General features: G+C 39.5%; 1 protein-coding gene and 1 long non-coding RNA gene across 5 annotated transcripts in view; one reads left to right on the plus strand and one right to left on the minus strand.

Moving 5' to 3' along the window:
• Positions 1–17,626, plus strand: part of LOC112928495 (uncharacterized) — a 125,034-nt gene that overhangs the window by 45,027 nt on the left and 62,381 nt on the right. For 2 of the 4 annotated variants that reach the window (XM_026010267.2, XM_026010265.2), the window contains exon 1: positions 13,089–13,210. The exons of the other annotated variants lie outside the window; for them this stretch is intronic. The gene's annotated coding sequence lies outside the window, so the exon portion shown is untranslated. Of the gene's footprint in view, positions 1–13,088; positions 13,211–17,626 lie in introns of those variants that run through there. 4 annotated transcript variants of the gene reach the window in all.
• LOC140598685 (uncharacterized) lies at positions 6,446–8,367 on the minus strand. Its single transcript, XR_012001278.1, has 2 exons — positions 8,269–8,367; positions 6,446–6,593 (listed from the first exon to the last, which is right to left on the minus strand). It is a non-coding gene; the product is annotated as an uncharacterized lncRNA (long non-coding RNA).

Consider the following 17,626-nt stretch of genomic DNA (forward strand, 5'->3'; position numbering starts at 1 on the left):
TGGTTTGCTTTTGATATTTTTTCTTTGCTTAACTTTCAGTATTTTTATTATGATATTTCTCTTTTTGAGATTATCTTTCTTGTAGGTCATTAAGCTTCTTAGGTGTATAAATTCATGCCTTTCGTTGTATTTAGAAAGTTTTCTGAAATTATTTCTTTGAATTTTTTCAGTTCATTTCTTTCTCTGCTTCCCTTTTCTGTCCTCATTATGCACTTTTGGTGCATATTCCTCCATATTTCTCTGAGGCACTGTTTATTTTTCTTCGTTCCTTTCTTTGTTCTTTGGATTACTTGATCTCTATCAATCTATCTTCAAGTTTGCCAATTCTTCAAATATAGTATTGAGACCCTCTAGTGCATTTTAAATTTTGGTTGGTATTCCTTTTCAACTCCATAATTTCCATTAGGTTTTCTTATTTCTTTCTCTTCATTTATATTATCTATTCCAATATAACATTTCATCATAACTTCTCTTACTTCCTTCAGTATGGTTTTGCTTAGTTACTTGAATATATTTATAATGACTACTTTGAAGTTTTTTGTCTGTTAAATATGGCATCTAAACTCCTATGGTGACATTTTCTATTACATTTTCCTATGTATGTGTTACACTTTCTGGTTTCTCTGCATATGTTACAATTTTTTTTATTGGAAACTGAACACTTTAGAGACTGAAGTCATCATCAAAATGGCAGCATAGATCATTCCCAATTTCAGTCCCCCTCATCAAGACTAGCTAGGTACTATGCACAGACAAGATGCCATGGAAAATATCAGAATCTAGGGATGAAACTGAAGCACATCCATACTCTACAGACACCAAGAAGAACCACATTAGAAGGGTAAGAGGAACAGCTTCACTATGACTGCATTGCCCCATTCCCCAGGACAGGACAACATCACACTGAGAGGGCCCCTCTGAGCCTACAATTTCTTCAGTGGAAGAAGAAAACCCAAGTGAACATGTAATTTCCCCAGCATTGTGGGACACTTCCTGGATGACTCATTCAGTTCTCACATCATGGGGATCGTTGGAAGAAATCTTTGGAGCTCTACCACTGAGGATCAGATAGAAGAGAAGTGAGGATTTCAGCAACCAGCACTTAGATCTTGGCAGTTTACATTCCTCTTTACAGCAGTGACCAAGTAGAGGTCCCAGCCAGTGGCTTTGCCCATCTGCAAGCCTGAGCTTGAGGTCCTGTCTAGCCAGTGAGCTCAGTTGGCAGTTCCATATGATCTGCCTACCTGGACAGGGTAGCAAGTTTTCAGTCCCACCCAACAGTCCTGTCGTTCTGGGAAATATGGCCACTGATGCCCAGAAGATGCAGAGCACATCCTATAGCCTACCTGAGCAGGAAGCCAAGCCAGTAGCCTGCTCAATTCTTTTTTTTTTTTTTTTAATGTGACTTACTCTTTTTTTTTAATTTTTATTTATTTATGATAATCACACACACAGAGAGAGAGAGAGAGGCAGAGACACAGGGAGAAGGAGAAGCAGGCTCCATGCACCAGGAGCCCAACATGGGGATTCGATCCCGGGTCTCCAGGATCACACCCTGGGCCAAAGGCAGGCGCTAAACCGGGGCGCCACCCAGGGATCCCAGCCTGCTCAATTCTTGAGCATAACCCCTGGCCATGCATAATGAAGGACCCTGAACAGTGACCCTGAGTGGCTTCGAAGACCAGTCTGTGGTGCCCCTCAACTGCCGACCCCAGCCTACAACTCCACCTAGCAGTGGAGCCTGGCTGATGGCCCTGCTTGATTGCTGAAAATATTCTTTGATTTTGCCCAGGCAGGAAGTTCAGCCAGTGACCCTACCCAATCACAGAGCATACACTGTGGCCCCACCCAGACATGGAGCCTTCAATGGCTGATCTGATTATGGAGCACAGTTTCTAGGCCACCCAAATATAGGGTAGAGCAGGAGTCCCCTGCCCAATGAGAGGGCATGACAGTAACCTCTCTCAGCAGTGGAGCACAGCTAATGGTATATCCAATCACCTAGTCCAGCCTATGGACCTACCCATTTTGAGGTACAATGTACAGCCCTACCTGATCACAGAGCATAGCCTGAGGCCGTGTGCAACCACAAAGTCTTGCCTATGGCTGGACCTGAACATGAACTCCAGCCATTAGTAAGAACCAGAGCCTGGTGCCCCACCCAAACAAAAATCAATTATAGAGTACAGCCTGCTGACCTGTCCAATTATGGAATCCAACCAGGGGCACCGCCCTGTCAGAGAACACAGCTTGCTATCTCATGTGACTAGGGATGATTGCAGAACCCAGATAATGGCCCCATCTGACCATAGAACACAGCATGCATCCCCCACCCAACCAGGGATCCCACAAGTAGCCCCACTTAAATGCAAAGCCCAGGCATCAGTTATCCCCTGATCTCAGAGCATGGGCAATGGCCTCGCCCATCTAGAAACTTTGATAGTAAGCCCACCTGCCCATGGACACTACCAGCTGACCAATCTAGTACCCCAAACTGAGCAAACTGGTAAAGATCTTTCCTTGTTGAAGCAAAGCCGTCATCTGGAAGAGCAACCATTTACTCAAATGCACAGTTACCACCATTACAAGGGTCATGAAGAATCAGGTAAACCTGGAATGACTAAACGAATCTAATAAAATTCTAGTAGCTGACCGTAAAGAAGTGTAGGTTTACAAACTGTCTGAGAAAGAATTCAGAATAATCCTATTAAAGAGGTTCAGTGAACTACAAGAATACACAGATAGACAAGTAAACTAAATTTGGAAAACAATGCATTAACAAAATGAGAAAATCAACAAAGAAATAGAAACTATAAAACACACACACAGAAATCCTGAAGATGAAGTATACAATGACTGAACTCAAGAATTCAATAGAGAGCTTCAACAGCAGATGAGACCAATAAGAGGAAAGCATCAGGAAACTCAAAGACACTTCATTTGAAATTATTCAGTCAGAGGAGTGAAAAGAAAAAAGAATGAAAAAGAGTGTAGAAAGTCTATGGGACTAACAGGACACTATCAAAAGAAATCCATTGAGGCAGAAGACACATTACTGGTTGCCAGTGGGAAGTAGGGATGGGAAGTGACTATGTAATGGGTAACTGTTTTTTTTTTTTTCTTTGTTGGGAGGCATGGTTGAGTGGTGATGGAATGTTCTGGAACTAGATAATAGTGTTGAAAGCACAGCATTGTGAATGTACTAAATCCCAGTGAATGGTAGGTACATTTTAAAATGGTGAACTTCTTGTTACATATATTTGGCAATATAAAAAATAGTTAACTTTCTTCCTGGAACTTTTTCATGTGACTTTTAATTCGAGCTTACCCAACCTTTACCCAAGTTCTACCTTGGCACTAGAGCCCTCTTATACCTTATGTTTGTACTCACACGTATAGTCTTATGGTCCAGGCGTACAATTCTATGACTCAGCTTTGCCTGCTTCTCCTGGGATACACTTTTTATTTTTATTTATTTATTTATTTATTTTTATTTTTTTAAATTTATTTATGATAGTCACACAGAGAGAGAGAGAGAGGCAGAGACACAGGCAGAGGGAGAAGCAGGCTCCATGCACCGGGAGCCCGACGTGGGACTCGATCCCGGGTCTCCAGGATCGCGCCCTAGGCCAAAGGCAGGCGCTAAACCACTGCGCCACCCAGGGATTGGGATACACTTTTTAATATTGCTTTTGATCAATTTGCCTCTTTTATTTTCTTCCAATGAGTATTTCCTACTTTTTCAGGCTATCTGTAATTGTGATTCATTTATAATCTGATCCACAAAGGACATACACAACTGAATTTTGCATACAAGAATTATACGTAAGACCAATTGGAATTGGGGAAGAGATTATCATTCCTGAACTCACTAGGAAATGTAGAAGGTGGGCTTTTTCCTCAGTTTCAAGGAGATACTCATCATGTGTTACATTGAATGGTCTGTGAACCAAGAGACCAAATGTGCCTTGGAATGACTATAGCAAACCTCTTCCCACAGAAAATAACTTTAGTCCCTTATGATTTCACTAGAAATTTTGACCAAATGTTCAGATTAAAAATAATAATTACATTTTACATAAGTTTTCCTAGAGAATAGGAAAGCAGAAACAATGGCTTTTTAAATTTATTTTTAACAATGGCTTCTTTTATGAAAATACAATCACCTCAGTTTCAGAATTTCCCAAGGACAGCGTAAGGAAAGAAAATTTTAGGAAAGGTTATATAAGAAAATTATAGGCAGGCTTCATTCATGAAGATGGATGCAAAATCCTTATCCAGATTAATAGCAAATGAATTCAGCAATTTTTAGGCAGCTGGATCATGACCATTTGGGATATTTACTCTAGAAATGCAAATTTGATTTAATATTAGAAAATCACAAGACCATCTCAAAAATGAAAAAAAAAAAAAAAGCCTTTGATTAAAGATCCACTCAGCATCAAGCCTCTCAAAAAGATAGTAAAAGAAGGGAACTTCTGAGAAAGGATATCTAAGAACCTTAAGCAAACATTATACTTAAATGATGAAATGTTGAAATCTTTCCCTTTGAGATCATGACTAAGGCAAGAATGCCTGTTACCATTACTGCTAATCAACTATGTACTGGCGGCATCACTTGATGACCAAACAAGGAAGCTTCTAGTTCTGTCCTAATAATAAAATGTTACTCCAGTTTCACACTGCTAAGTTCATTCCAGTGTGAAGATACTACATAAATATAAAATATTAAAGTCACTTGGCTGTTTCTAAATAGTTATGCATTTGTCAACTCTTTGGTGACTAAGTGATGAGAGCTTAGCCTGAAATCCTTATTATACTAATGGTTGTCAGATTTCTCTCTGTGAAGAATTGAGTTGCACTCAATACATTTACTACATTTCTAACATACAGCTTTTCTCTTATTGACTTGCTTTGGAGATTGTAAAGATTTGACTTTTAATGGAAATAATTACTATATTACAATATTTGTTTGGCTTCATTCTTCCATACTCTCCATTTATAAGGTTTATTCCCCTATGAAGACTTTCTGAGCATTTTGAAGCATTTATTGAAAGCCACACACCTCAATACAGTCATCAAATTTATATGGCTTTTTTATATCTTGCATGGGTAAGCCTTAAGCTGTTTCTAAATTTCTTGCCATAGGGCAGCTCTGGTGGCGCAGAGGTTTAGCGCCGCCTGCAGCCGGGGGTGTGATCCTGGAGACCCGGGATTGAGTCCCATGTGTCTCTGCCTCTCTCTGGGTCTCTATGAATAGGTAAATAAATAAAATATTTTAAAAAATAAATTTCTTGCCATACATAAAGATGTATTAGGTTTCAGACTGATGTGGACACTTCGATGTCTAACGAGGTTTGACATTGACAGAAATATTTTCAACACTTGGAATGAACATGTCCTTTAATCTCCGAATGTAAATGTCCCTTTTATTGTCACATCCCTTGGTATCTCCTCTACAGCCTCTTCTGGGCGGCAACTTTGTGCTTTTTGGGAATTGCTGCACTACATAGAAGCTATAACCAAACACCTTCTCTTAACCTATATCAATGGGAAGATTGATTTACATATAAAATACTTAGGAACTTTATGGTTTATTAATTTTTTAACTTGAAAAAATATGCACTTCTCTGACACAGTAAGTCTTAGAATCCTATGCCCCTTTGTTCCTAGGGAATTGAAAAAAAAAATGCGGTGAAGACAGAAGTGTTCAGTTGATCATATAGCTGTACAAAATTGTATTGAATGTTATGAGTTATGTACATAATCATTATTTTTGTCAGTTTATAGAAAAAGAATAAACACAAGGCCAATGTTTCGAAAGTAATAAAAAACACCTTTGCACATAGGATAGATCTTTCATATACATTAAATGTTTAAGAATGAATACAAACCAATAGGAGATAAATGACAAAGGGCTGTTCTCAGCCCTCTTCCCTCATGTAGATTATAACATTAAAAAAAAAAACTTTAAATAAATAAATAAATAAATAAATAAATAAATAAATAAATAAATAAATACTTTTCAGGCAGTCCTGGTGGCTCAGTGGTGATCCTGGAGACCCGGGATTGAGTCTCGCACTGGGCTCCCTGCATGGAGCCTGATTCTCCCTCTGTCTGTGTCTCTGCCTCTCTCTCTCTCTCTCTCTCTCTCTCTCTCTGTGTGTCTCTCATGAATAAATAAATAGAATCTGTAAAAAAAAATTCTTTTCTTACAATACTACTCAGCCACACACACAAAAGTGAAACTGCCATTTGCAATGATGTGGATGGAACTAGAGGGTATTATGCTGAGTGAAATAAGTCAATCAGAGAAAGACAATTATCATATGATCTCACTCAAATGAGAAACATATGGAATTTAAGAAACAAAACAGAGGATCATAGGGGAAGGGAGAGAAAAATAAAATGACAAAATAAGAAAGGGAGACAAATCTTAAGAGACTCTTTTTAAAAAGTTTTTATTTATGTACTCATGAGAGACAGAGAAATGGGATATGGAGTGGTAACAATATTTCTGATTGAATATGAAGAATGGCCAGTCGTCACCCCTCTCCAATGAATCTCCAAAGAAGAGAGGATGAATTATATAGCTGTAAAGGGACAATATGCTATATTAGCTTAGAAATCAATTGCTGAAACTGAGCACCACCAACCTGAAATCCCCAGTCCCAAACTAAAAAATTTTCTATCTTCTCTTTGGCATCTTACCATCCATACCTAATTATATATATACAGAACTTTGCTCTTTGAAATTGGCATCTGTATTTGAGAAATGAAATGCAGGCCAGGATAAAATTCAGAACCCAAAAAACTCAAGCAGGAGATAGTCATGTTTTCTTTTCAGGGATTATGATCAATATCAAAAGGTACCTCATAACTTTTCCTTTATTAGAAAGAGTGAGACCATCTCCCTCCCGAGGGAAAAAAGTATTTAGGAATATAATGAACAAAGCCATCCAATATGAAAGAATATGATGCATCCATTAAAATATTAAGGGTATGTAATAAATTAAATGTTCATGATGTAATTTTAAGTGTGTTGCTCCTAATACTTAAGAAAATGTGAAGTGTATTTAAATGCTGGTTACTTGAATAGATTCTGTAGAGCATATCAAATAGATTATTTTTGTCTTTTATTGTGGATGTCTAGGAAGTAAATTTTCCCTGAGAACAATATACTAAAGGTCATACAAATCTAGGTGATTTGCACATTCTAATTTAATCTGGAAATAATATGTACTTATATATCATTCATCTTTAATCAATCTCTACCTAGTATGTTCTGTCTAGATTAATAACATACATATGGAACCCCCCAATTTAACTACTTCCCTGGTAATGTATTACTTCTAAGATTATAAACATCCTGTGGCGAACAAACATTCCCACATATTTGTGTGCATTTACTCGACTATTTCCTTAAGATAACTTCTAAAAGTTGAATCTGTAGTCTTTGATATATTACTAAACTGCCCTCATGAGCATGGCTGTTTTCTACTTCCATGCCTACCCTGATATTTATCTTTTAAAATGTTCTCTACTTGGGATCCCTGGGTGGCTCAGTGGTTTAGCGCCTGCCTTTGGCCCAGGGCGCGATCCTGGAGTCCCGGGATGGAGTCCCACATCGGGCTCCCGGCATGGAGCCTGCTTCTCCCTCCTCCTGTGTCTCTGACTCTCTCTCTCTCAATCTCTGTGTCTATCATGAATAAATAAATAAATAAATCTTTAAAAAAAAACAAAATGTTCTCTACTTAATTTAAAAGAATTCATTGTACTTTTATTATTTTTAGAGAGAGCACATAGACATTTGAGTACACAAGTGGGGGTGGGGAGGGAGAGAGAATCCCAAGCAGGCTCCGTGCAAGGCATGGAGCCCAACACCAGGTTTGATCTCATACCCCTGAGATCATGACCTGAGCTGAAATCAAGAGTTGGACGCTTAACCAACTGAGCCATGCAGGTACCCCAAAAGAATTCATTTTAAAATACACTTTTTTTTTTTTTAGATCTTTCTTCTCACTAACTTGATTAAATTTGTATGTTTAATAGTAATATATTTTTCTTTGATTAACTGCCTGTTCATATGCTTTCTCCATTGTTATGTTCAACTAATTTTTACTGTTTTCCATCACTGTATTAAATAATATGTAGATACAATGTTATAAAGATACAAATACATTTGCAGTTTATCATTAGGCTTTGAAGTCATTAAGGAAATGCCTTGGCCTGACACTACTGAGGAGCACTTTACACTCAGAAGCCTACCTGCTTATGACAGCGATGATGATGGAGAGGAGGTGTAATATTGTGATTTATAATAAGAAATATATATTTGGTCTTCCTCTTGTTCCTGGCACAAAGCTCCTAAAACAAATGAAATTTCTTGTGATGAGAACAATCAAAGAGTCTTTTGATGGTTTTTTTTTTAAGATTTTCTTTATTTATTTGACAGAGAGAGAGAGAGAGAGACCACAAGCAGAGGGGAAGGGAAAGGGAGAAGCAGGCTCCCAGGGAGTCAGATGTGGGGCTTGTTCCCAGAGCCCTGGGATCATGAGCTGAGCTGAGCACTTAACCTACTGAGCTATTCAGGCACCCTTGATGGGTCAAAAAGGTGATTTTTGGAACACCCAAGGATGGAGGTCTATACTTTAGAAGCCTTATGCTTCTCTTCCATCTGTTGTTCCTGAGTTGCATCTTTTGATAATAAACTGGTACTCCAGTAAGTACTGTACTCCAGTACTTACTTAGTAAGTAAGTAAGTACTCCATTTTGCTTACTTACTCCAGTAAGTAAAATGTTTCTGTGAGTTCTGTGAGCTACTCTAGCAAATTAATTGAACCCAAGGAGGGAGTCATTAGAACCTCCAATATATAGCCAGTTGGTCACAAGAACAGATGATAACTTGGACATATGACTGGCATCTGAAGTAGTTGGTGGAAGTCTTATATGATAGAGATCTTAACCTTTGAGTTCTGATGATGTCTTAATGTAGACAGTGTCAGAATTGAGTTGAATTCTAGGATTCCCCAGCTGGTGACCTAGAACTGCTTAGTGGTGTGGGGAACCTCCCCTCTCTGACAAACACATTGGAATTGGATATAGAACCCTTTAGTAAGCAAGTATGAGTTTTGACCCAGGCAATCTACACCTAAGGAGTGACCAATGCAGCAGGACCCTCCCTCCCTGGACAGGTACCCAGCAATCATATGGGCTTAAGCCAGCTCCCCAGTAGTAATGCACTTGAGGGTGCACACAAGCTACCAGCACTGCTTCTGTAATTAGAATTCATTCACCCAATGTTTGCCCAGCTTTAGAAAAGCTATTCCCTGGGTACCTTGTTTCTACCAATGCAACTGACACTGTGAGTGCCAAGACTCTGTAAAGAACCAAGAGTTGGTCCCTAACAGAGAAGCAAACACGAAGCATTGAAGAAATCAGATAGAGACTGACTTCAAAGAAAATTTAGTGTTCCCTGATAAATTGTGTTATATTATCTCACCACTGGCTAGCTTTCAAGCCATGTTGTATCCATTCTAAGGATGTTGCTGCTTTATTTAAATGCAGGTGAGAGCTGGCATGAAAGGATATAATAAAAATGAACATGAACTTAAAGGAAAACACTATAGTGTACAAAATCCTCTTCAAAACCAAATATATTTGAAACTGAGTTCATAAGCCACATGAAATCAGACTTACTAGCTGACATTCTATAAAGAAGAGCTTCCATCTTCATATGGATTTTTATTTATTTAGAAGGGTTTTTTAGGGGCACCTGGGTGGCTCAGTCAGTTGAGCATGATCCTGGGATCCTGGGGTTGAGCCCTATATCAGGTTCCCTGATCAGTGGGGACATGCTTCTCCCTCTCCCTCTCTGCCTCTCACTGCTTGTGCTTGCTGTCAAATAAATAAATTATCTTTAAAAGAAAAAGAAAGGGGGCATCCCGGGTGGCTCAACAGTTTAGCGCTGACTTCAGCCCAGGGCCTGATCCTGGAGACTCGGGATCGAGTCCCGCGTCGGGCTCCCTGCATGGAGCCTGCTTCTCCCTCTGCCACTGTCTCTGCCTCTCTCTCTCTATGTCTCTCATGAATAAATAAATAAAATCTTAAAAAAAAAGAAAATAAAAGAAGGGTTTTTTGTTGTTGTTGTTGTTTTAGATTTACTTATTTATTTGACAGAGAGTGAGCAAGGGGAGGGGCAGAGGGAGTGGAGGAACAAAAATCCTCAAGCGACTCCCCCTGGAGCGTGGAGCCCAACTCAGGGCTTGATCCCAGGACCCCAAGAACACAACCTGAGCTGAAACCAACAGTCAGCTGCTCAACCAAATGAGCCATTCAGGAGCCCAGATTTTTATTTAATTAATATGTTGTAATCAGAGGAATTATTGATGGCAAAGGAACAGAATTATTTCAAGTATTTTTAATTTTTATTATTTATTTATTTATTTATTTTTTTTTTTATTTATTTATCATGAGATACACAGAAAGAGAGAAGCAGAGACATAGGCAGAGGGAGAAGCAGGCTTCATGCAGGGAGCCTGATGTGGGACTTGATCTTGGAACTCCAGATCACACCTTGAGCCAAAGGCAAGATAAGATGCTCAACTGCTGAGCCACCCAGGTGTCCCTCATGTATTTTTAAAATATTCTAACTGTAGGGCAGCCTGGGTGGCTCAATGGTTTATCGCCGCCTTTGGCCCAGGGCATGATCCTGGAGACCTGGGATGGAGTCCCACATCAGGCTTCCTGCATGGAACCTGCTTCTCCCTCTGCCTGTGTCTCTGCCTCTCTCTCTCTGTTCCTCATGAATAAATAAATAAAAATTTAAAAATATCCTAATTGTGTAATTAAGAGGGCTATATTCTAAAACAGGGGCAGGCAACCTTTTCTATAAAAGGCCAGGGAGTAAATTGGTTGATCCTAATTATTTGTGCATTCCATATTTGCAAACTTACCTACCTGCTAAAATGTATTTGTTATTCCAAAGTCAGTACTTGCAGCACTTTTGTGTTCATTGATGGACATGTGAGGAAAAATGAAAAATAAGTCCCCTGACAGACATGTTCTCAGCTGAAGTCAAACAAGGCAAGCCTCCATTTTCTTGTTTCAGCTCTTAATACCATAAATGGGTTTTTTTTCAATTTCTTTAGTACCATGGATTTTTCCTTTCATTTTTTTGTGCTTTTTATTGGTGACTTTGCTGTTTAAAATGACCCCAAAGCACAGTGCTGAAGTGCTGCCTACTGTTCCGAAGCATAAGAAGTCTGAAATGTGCCTCACAGAAAAAAATACATGTGTTAGATCAGATTCATTCAGGCATGACCTATAGTGCTTTGGGCCATGAGTTCAATGTTACTGAATCAACTGTATATAAAAAAGGATCTTTAAATAGAAACGCATTAAATAGGGTATATATTGATTGGTTGAAGAAAATGTCATCAGATGTTTGCAGGAAACCCTGTATTTCCTTTAGGAGCAATGGTTTGCTAATTCAGTGTTTGCAACAACTTTATAGAACTCAACTACTGTGAATAAGGAGAATTGACTGTATTTTAGGCTCTGCAGGTCATTCAGTCTGCATTAACTACCCAATTCTGCCCTTGAGCTCAAATGCAATGATACACAATGCATAAATGAAAATGGTTATGTTCCAATGAAGCTTTATTTATGGACACTGAAATTTAAAATGCATGATTTTCACACTTCACGAAATATTCTTTTGATTTTTTAAAACCACTTAAAAGGATAGATATTATTTTTTATTCACTAGTTAGGCAACAGGCGCCAGGCCAGATTTGGCCTCCACGCTGTAGTCTGCCAACCCCTGCTTTAGAATAAGTACAATCTAAAATTTTATGTGCTAGCTTTATTGCTAGTAATAATATTGGCATTAGCATTTTAAACTATTTTATGGCCATTCTAGGCTACTGCAAATATATAAATATGCTAATATTATAAGAACCAGGATTTGTAGAGAAAGATTATTAGAGAAAAAAAGCAAAAATATAAAAGGTAAGAATAAAACCTTGTAACATTAAATTTGAACTAGTAATGTCAACATAAACTGAGTCTAAGTTTCTTGCCCTCCTTTAACAAAGACTGTCTCATCTAGAACCTGAGATATCTGACTCCCTAACCTGGGTTGTCTGCTCTAGCTATACTGCTTCTCTTTTCTGTAAAAGATGTTTTTTTCTTAGTCTAGTGCTTCTTAAATCTTCCCAACAAAGTCCCCTTAACACTAAGAGGAACAGTCTACTCTAGGAATCTGGAGAAGAAGCAAATAAACTACTCCACCACAGGAATTTCCTTTGAAATCTTATTTTAAAAGTTATGCTTATTTACATTCTTCTCCACAGTGTGCCTGTGATTAAATGTAAATACATAATTTGCCAGAAAAATCAGGGTATTTTTTTTTTTTCATCAAATCCTTCAGTAAAGATGATGCTCCTTGAAGATGCAACCTTCCTTTCTCTATTTCAGGGTTGAGGAGAGTGTGCGATCCTGGTCACAGCCAATCATCCTGCCTCCTCACAGTCCCGCAGGAACACACCAGAAGCACACACACTCACCACAATCGGCACACACTGAGCGCCTCCCATCCACGCTCTGTAGGGAAGGCCTAAGGAAAACAAAATCGCGCCACCTAAATCTTGTCAGTTACAGACACGTTCACAGAAACCGTAAAACCCATTATCTCACAGGCCACAACATTCTCAGCCAGTCCTACACAGTCTGACACACAATTCCAGTCAAAATCTCCTTCCCAAACCACGTTCCAGTCCTCGAAGTAGCACCTCTCAAACACAAACCGGCCACACCCAATGAAACAACCGCACCCAGAACCACACCAGAGACACACAGCGCCATCCCAAAGGGCCCTAGAGGGAGTCACATTCACGCACACCCCACTTTACTGCGCCCGTCGTTCGTCCCCGCCGCGCTCCGGGACCCGCCGGGCCTCTCCAGGCAAAGCCCGGGGAACCCCACCCCGGCTGGAGCGCGCCTAGCCCTCCGCCTCCCTCCGCTAGCGGGCGGGGGAGATGCTCCCCTCCCGGGGGCTGGCCGCGCCGGCGCACTCAGCGCCTACAGCGCGAGCTCCCGGCAGCCTCCGCGCGCGGCCCGTTAAGCCCCGGGGGCTGTGTGGACTTGCCGGTTCCGTTGCATTCTCGCTTACGCTGAGCATCACCGTGAGGCACGCGCGACGCCCCAGGTGAGCAGTTCTGGTCCGGAGCGTTGGTTCCGGCCATCTGTGGGAAAGGCGTTGCGGTCTGGAGAGGAGGAGAGGGAAGGGAAGCGCTGCAGCACCGCAGAGCGTTGCGAGCCGCTCACCTCAGGCCCGAGTGTGCGTGAGAACGGCGGTGGTGTGGTTGTGTTTCTGGGTGACTGTGGGCGTGACGGGGCCCGGGTGTGGCATCAGGACTGTGTGCGGTTGTGAGGTCGGGACTGGTGGGTGATGGCGTTTGTGTGACTGAACTGGGTGTAGAGCCTGGACTGTGTGACTCCGACCCTAGCGTTACAGCGGAATCTTCTGCCTTCTCGCCCCTCGCGTCCACCCGCAGAGAAGACCCCCCCCCCCCCCCCCCCAGTCAGATATCTGAGCGCCAGAGAAAAGATAGCAGCAAAAAGCCTCAGAGCCGATCTTGGGAGTGAATGTTAAAAGAACCGACGGGCCCCTCAGGCTGGCCCCGGGGAGTAACCCCATTGCGCTACATCCTCGGGCGCGCTCGGACGCAGGCTCTCCCATCTCTTGGGGGTCCAGCTGCAGGTTTCAGAACCACGGAGTCTCCTCCAGGAAACTGCTGTGAAGGCCGATTCCCGTCCGCCACATCCGCGACCCTGGCCTTCCTCTAATACTAGGAAGGGTCAGTAATGTTTTCCCCTTTATGTTCTCCGTTTATGTGTGGGTGGTTGGTGGGGACAGGTGGGGGTCGTGGCGTGTCCTAATTTAGCCAGACTGGGCTGGACTCCAAGAAAGGCCTGTTGTCCTAAGATTCCCTTCTTCCTCAGTCTTGTCAAACTCTAAGGAAGAGCTCTGAGAAGGAGGAGGAGGAATGAATTGCTCTTGCCCATTTAAAAAAAAATCAAGGTCAAGGAAGTGAGTATTTCCTCTTATAATGTGAAATGCATTTTTATTTTTTAGGACATGGGAACATTTGCTTCCTTCTTCTTAAATGTCCTGTCCATTTAATTAATACTTAGGATCCCTACCTAGTGCCTATATGCACATACCTATTTGATAGATAGTTCCCAGTACTTCTATGAGCTTTTTTTTATGTATAAAACTCATAGAACAGCTCTTGATATTTGATAAGTATTTAATAAACATTAGCTATTTGTTACATAATGTGGGGGCAATTCATCATCCACCTCCAATAGATCAGGAAAAATGAAAATACCAAGCTAATTGTGATAGGTATTTTCTAGTTTAAAAAAAAATAAGATGCTCAAATATTTAGTCTAGAACAATTTTTTTTTTTTTAAGATTTGTATTATTGCAGAGAGCATAAGCAGGGGAAAGGGGCAGAGGGAGAAGAAGCAGCAGACTCCTCGCTGAGCGGGGAACCAGCTGGGGGCAGATCCCAGAACCCTGAGATTATGACCTGAGTGGAAGACAGATACATTATGGACTGAGCCACTCAGGCATCCCTAGAACAGAAATTCTTAACCAGAGGTAATTTAAATCTATTTGGGACTTTCAGAGAGCCAGAAATCCCGTGAAATTGTATTTAAATTATTGTAGATATTTGTTAAGATGCCATTTTTCTGGGGAAGAAGTCTGTAATTTAATGAGATTATCGAACATGATCCTAAAAAGATTTAGATCTACTGCCTATAATCAAAGACTGTAATGTCTGAGAATGCTCTTTGATATAAATAAGTGTCTAACAATGGGAAATTGTTAAATAAATCACACTCCATCCATGTGATGCAATTTTATGTCATTAAACACGTGAATCCTGAGAAGAAAAAAATAAATGATAAATTTTAAGCAAAGTCATAGTTTTGAACGAGATGACTCAAGTAAATTTTAAATTTGTATGAATCCCTTTTAGTAAACTAGGGATTTGTAAGACATTTTGCAAAAATTATATCTAATGTGAAACTTTAATTATTTATGCAGTAGAGAAAAGCAAAGAAAAAGCCTCTATTGTGTACCATATACTCTTCTGTCTTCTTTGGTAAACTCTTAATGAATTTAAAAATGCTGTTTACCTTAATTGTGTTCAGTTACAGAAGAGAGTAAAGGCAGCTCATTGTTTTGTTGAAGAACAATAAAAAAAAAAAAAAAACCTGATGAATGTTATTTATTTCTGCCATACTGATTTTTTTTTTTTTTTGAGAAACCCACTTATGTCAGAGGCCTATAGACTGATTTCTCTTAACATTTGAAAGGTGCTCCCTCTCCTCAACTCTTTTTTATTGTGTTTAATTTTTGTTTCTGATAGAATTAATGCTGATTTATTGTAAACAAGAAAACAATACAAACCTAAGGAACCTATAAAAAAGAAAATCTAATTTGCTCAGAGTCCCATCATCTAGAGTTAGTGAATATTCCTGTTGTTTGTTTTTCCAAATTTTTTTCTGTGCACTTGTGTACATATGTTTTGTAAAATAGAATCACAATAATTGATTGTTTAAGAAGATAAGGATTCTCTAACACTTTGAAAAGAAATTTGGTGCAGTCAAATTTATTATATTGCTGTCTGTACAGAGTAAAGGAGAGTACCATGTTCCCCTCTAATTTGAAAAACCTTTGAAGACTTTATACCTTTTAGGATTATGAAAACTAGGAAACAGATTATCAAGTAAGATACCTTTTAAGAATCAGACCTTTTTTTTAAAAAGTGATTCAAGTTTGCTTCTAAGTGGAGATTTATAATAATGAGGGAGAAAGTGGTAGAAATGATAAGTATTCAGATACGTTATCCAAAAGTTTTTAATGTGTTCAAAATGATCAAATGTTTTTAATGTGTTCAGAATGATACCTTATCAACTTAATTTCTTGAGTTTTATGATGCCAAATGGTGTCTCTTTGGAACTACTGCAGATGGAGAGCAAAAGAGGCCTTGCTTTACTTCTTGATTTTTATGAATCTTTTTTGCTAATATTAAAAAGAATTACATTCTCAAACTTAGTTCTGAAATTTAGTGATGTTGTAAGAAAGAGCAGTCCTGAAAATCTCAAAAAGTTTACTATGGGGGAGGGGGTGCGCCTGGGTGGTTTAGTTGGTTAAACTCTTACTCTTGGTTTTGGCTCAGGTAATGATCTCAGTGTCATGAGATTGAGCCATGCATTGGGCTTAGGCTCAGCACAGAAGTCCACCTGAGATTCTTTCCCCTACCTTTTCCCTCCCCCTGTTACTCCCCCTGCTCTCTCTCTTTTTCTAAAATAAATAAATAAAATACTTAAAAAAAATAACGGGATGCCTGGATGGCTCAGCAGTTGAGCGTCTGCCTTTGGCTCAGGGCGTGATCCTGGGGTCCTGGGATCGAGTCCTGCATCGGGCTTCCTGTGAGGAGTCTGCTTCTCCCTCTGCCTATGTCTCTGCTCTCTCTCTGTGTCTCTCGTGAATAAATAAAACCTTAAAAAAAATAAAGTTTACTGTAAGAAAAAGAGGGCATCCTAGTATTAAAATTATTAAAGATAATTTATCAAAGATTTGAATTCTTTTATTAAAGATACTTTTTAAATACATGGAATATGGGGCATGTAATGTTTTCATTTTATTCATTGCTTATAATTAGGTATTTTAAGTGCTTTGTATGTATTATTTAACTTTCACAACTTTAAAAGGTAGATACTGTTACTTTTCTCCAGTTTATCTGTGAAGAAACAGTGGCACTGAAAACTAACATGTCTGAAGTCTCCCAGTTGATAACTGTCAAACCTTAGGTTCATATCCTGGATCCTGACAATACAGCCTGTGTTTTTAATTCTTTTTATTTATTTATTTATTTTTTAAATTTTATTCATGATAGTCACACACAGAGAGAGAGAGAGAGAGGCAGAGACACAGGCAGAGGGAGAAGCAGGCTCCATGCACCGGGAGCCCGACGTGGGACTCCATCCCGGGTCTCCAGGATCGCGCCCTGGGCCAAAGGCAGATGCCAAACTGCTGCGCCACCCAGGGATCCCAGCCTGTGTTTTTTATATATGAGAGTCAGTTACCTCCCAACATTGTGGATGTTCCTTTTAGTCTGTCTGTTGTACTGGGTGATTTATCATGGATATCTTCCTTCATGAATTAATATGAACTAGTACCATTATTATCAATAATTGTGTAATATGCCATCATATTGTGGAACCTAATTTATTTAGTTGGTTGTCTTACTGTTAGGTACTCTGACTTTTGGCTATAAAATATTCCTTGATGAACTTCCTTGTATGTATCTCTTTGTGTACTTTTATAAAGATTTTCTAAGGATAAATTCCTAGAAATGGATTTTCTAGGTTGAATTACTAGACATTTTATAAAATATTCATAATATGCCTGATCCTATGGTAGTACTTGGGGAATTAGAGTTACTAAAATGACATAGTTGTGGATTTTAAGTTGCTTATTATCTATCTAGGTAGATAAACCTCTATAGGAATAAGACCAAGTGTAGTATCTGAAGAAGTCAAC

The sequence above is a fragment of the Vulpes vulpes genome, chromosome 1 (assembly GCF_048418805.1).
Source record: "Vulpes vulpes isolate BD-2025 chromosome 1, VulVul3, whole genome shotgun sequence".
Classification (NCBI taxonomy): Eukaryota; Metazoa; Chordata; class Mammalia; order Carnivora; family Canidae; genus Vulpes; species Vulpes vulpes.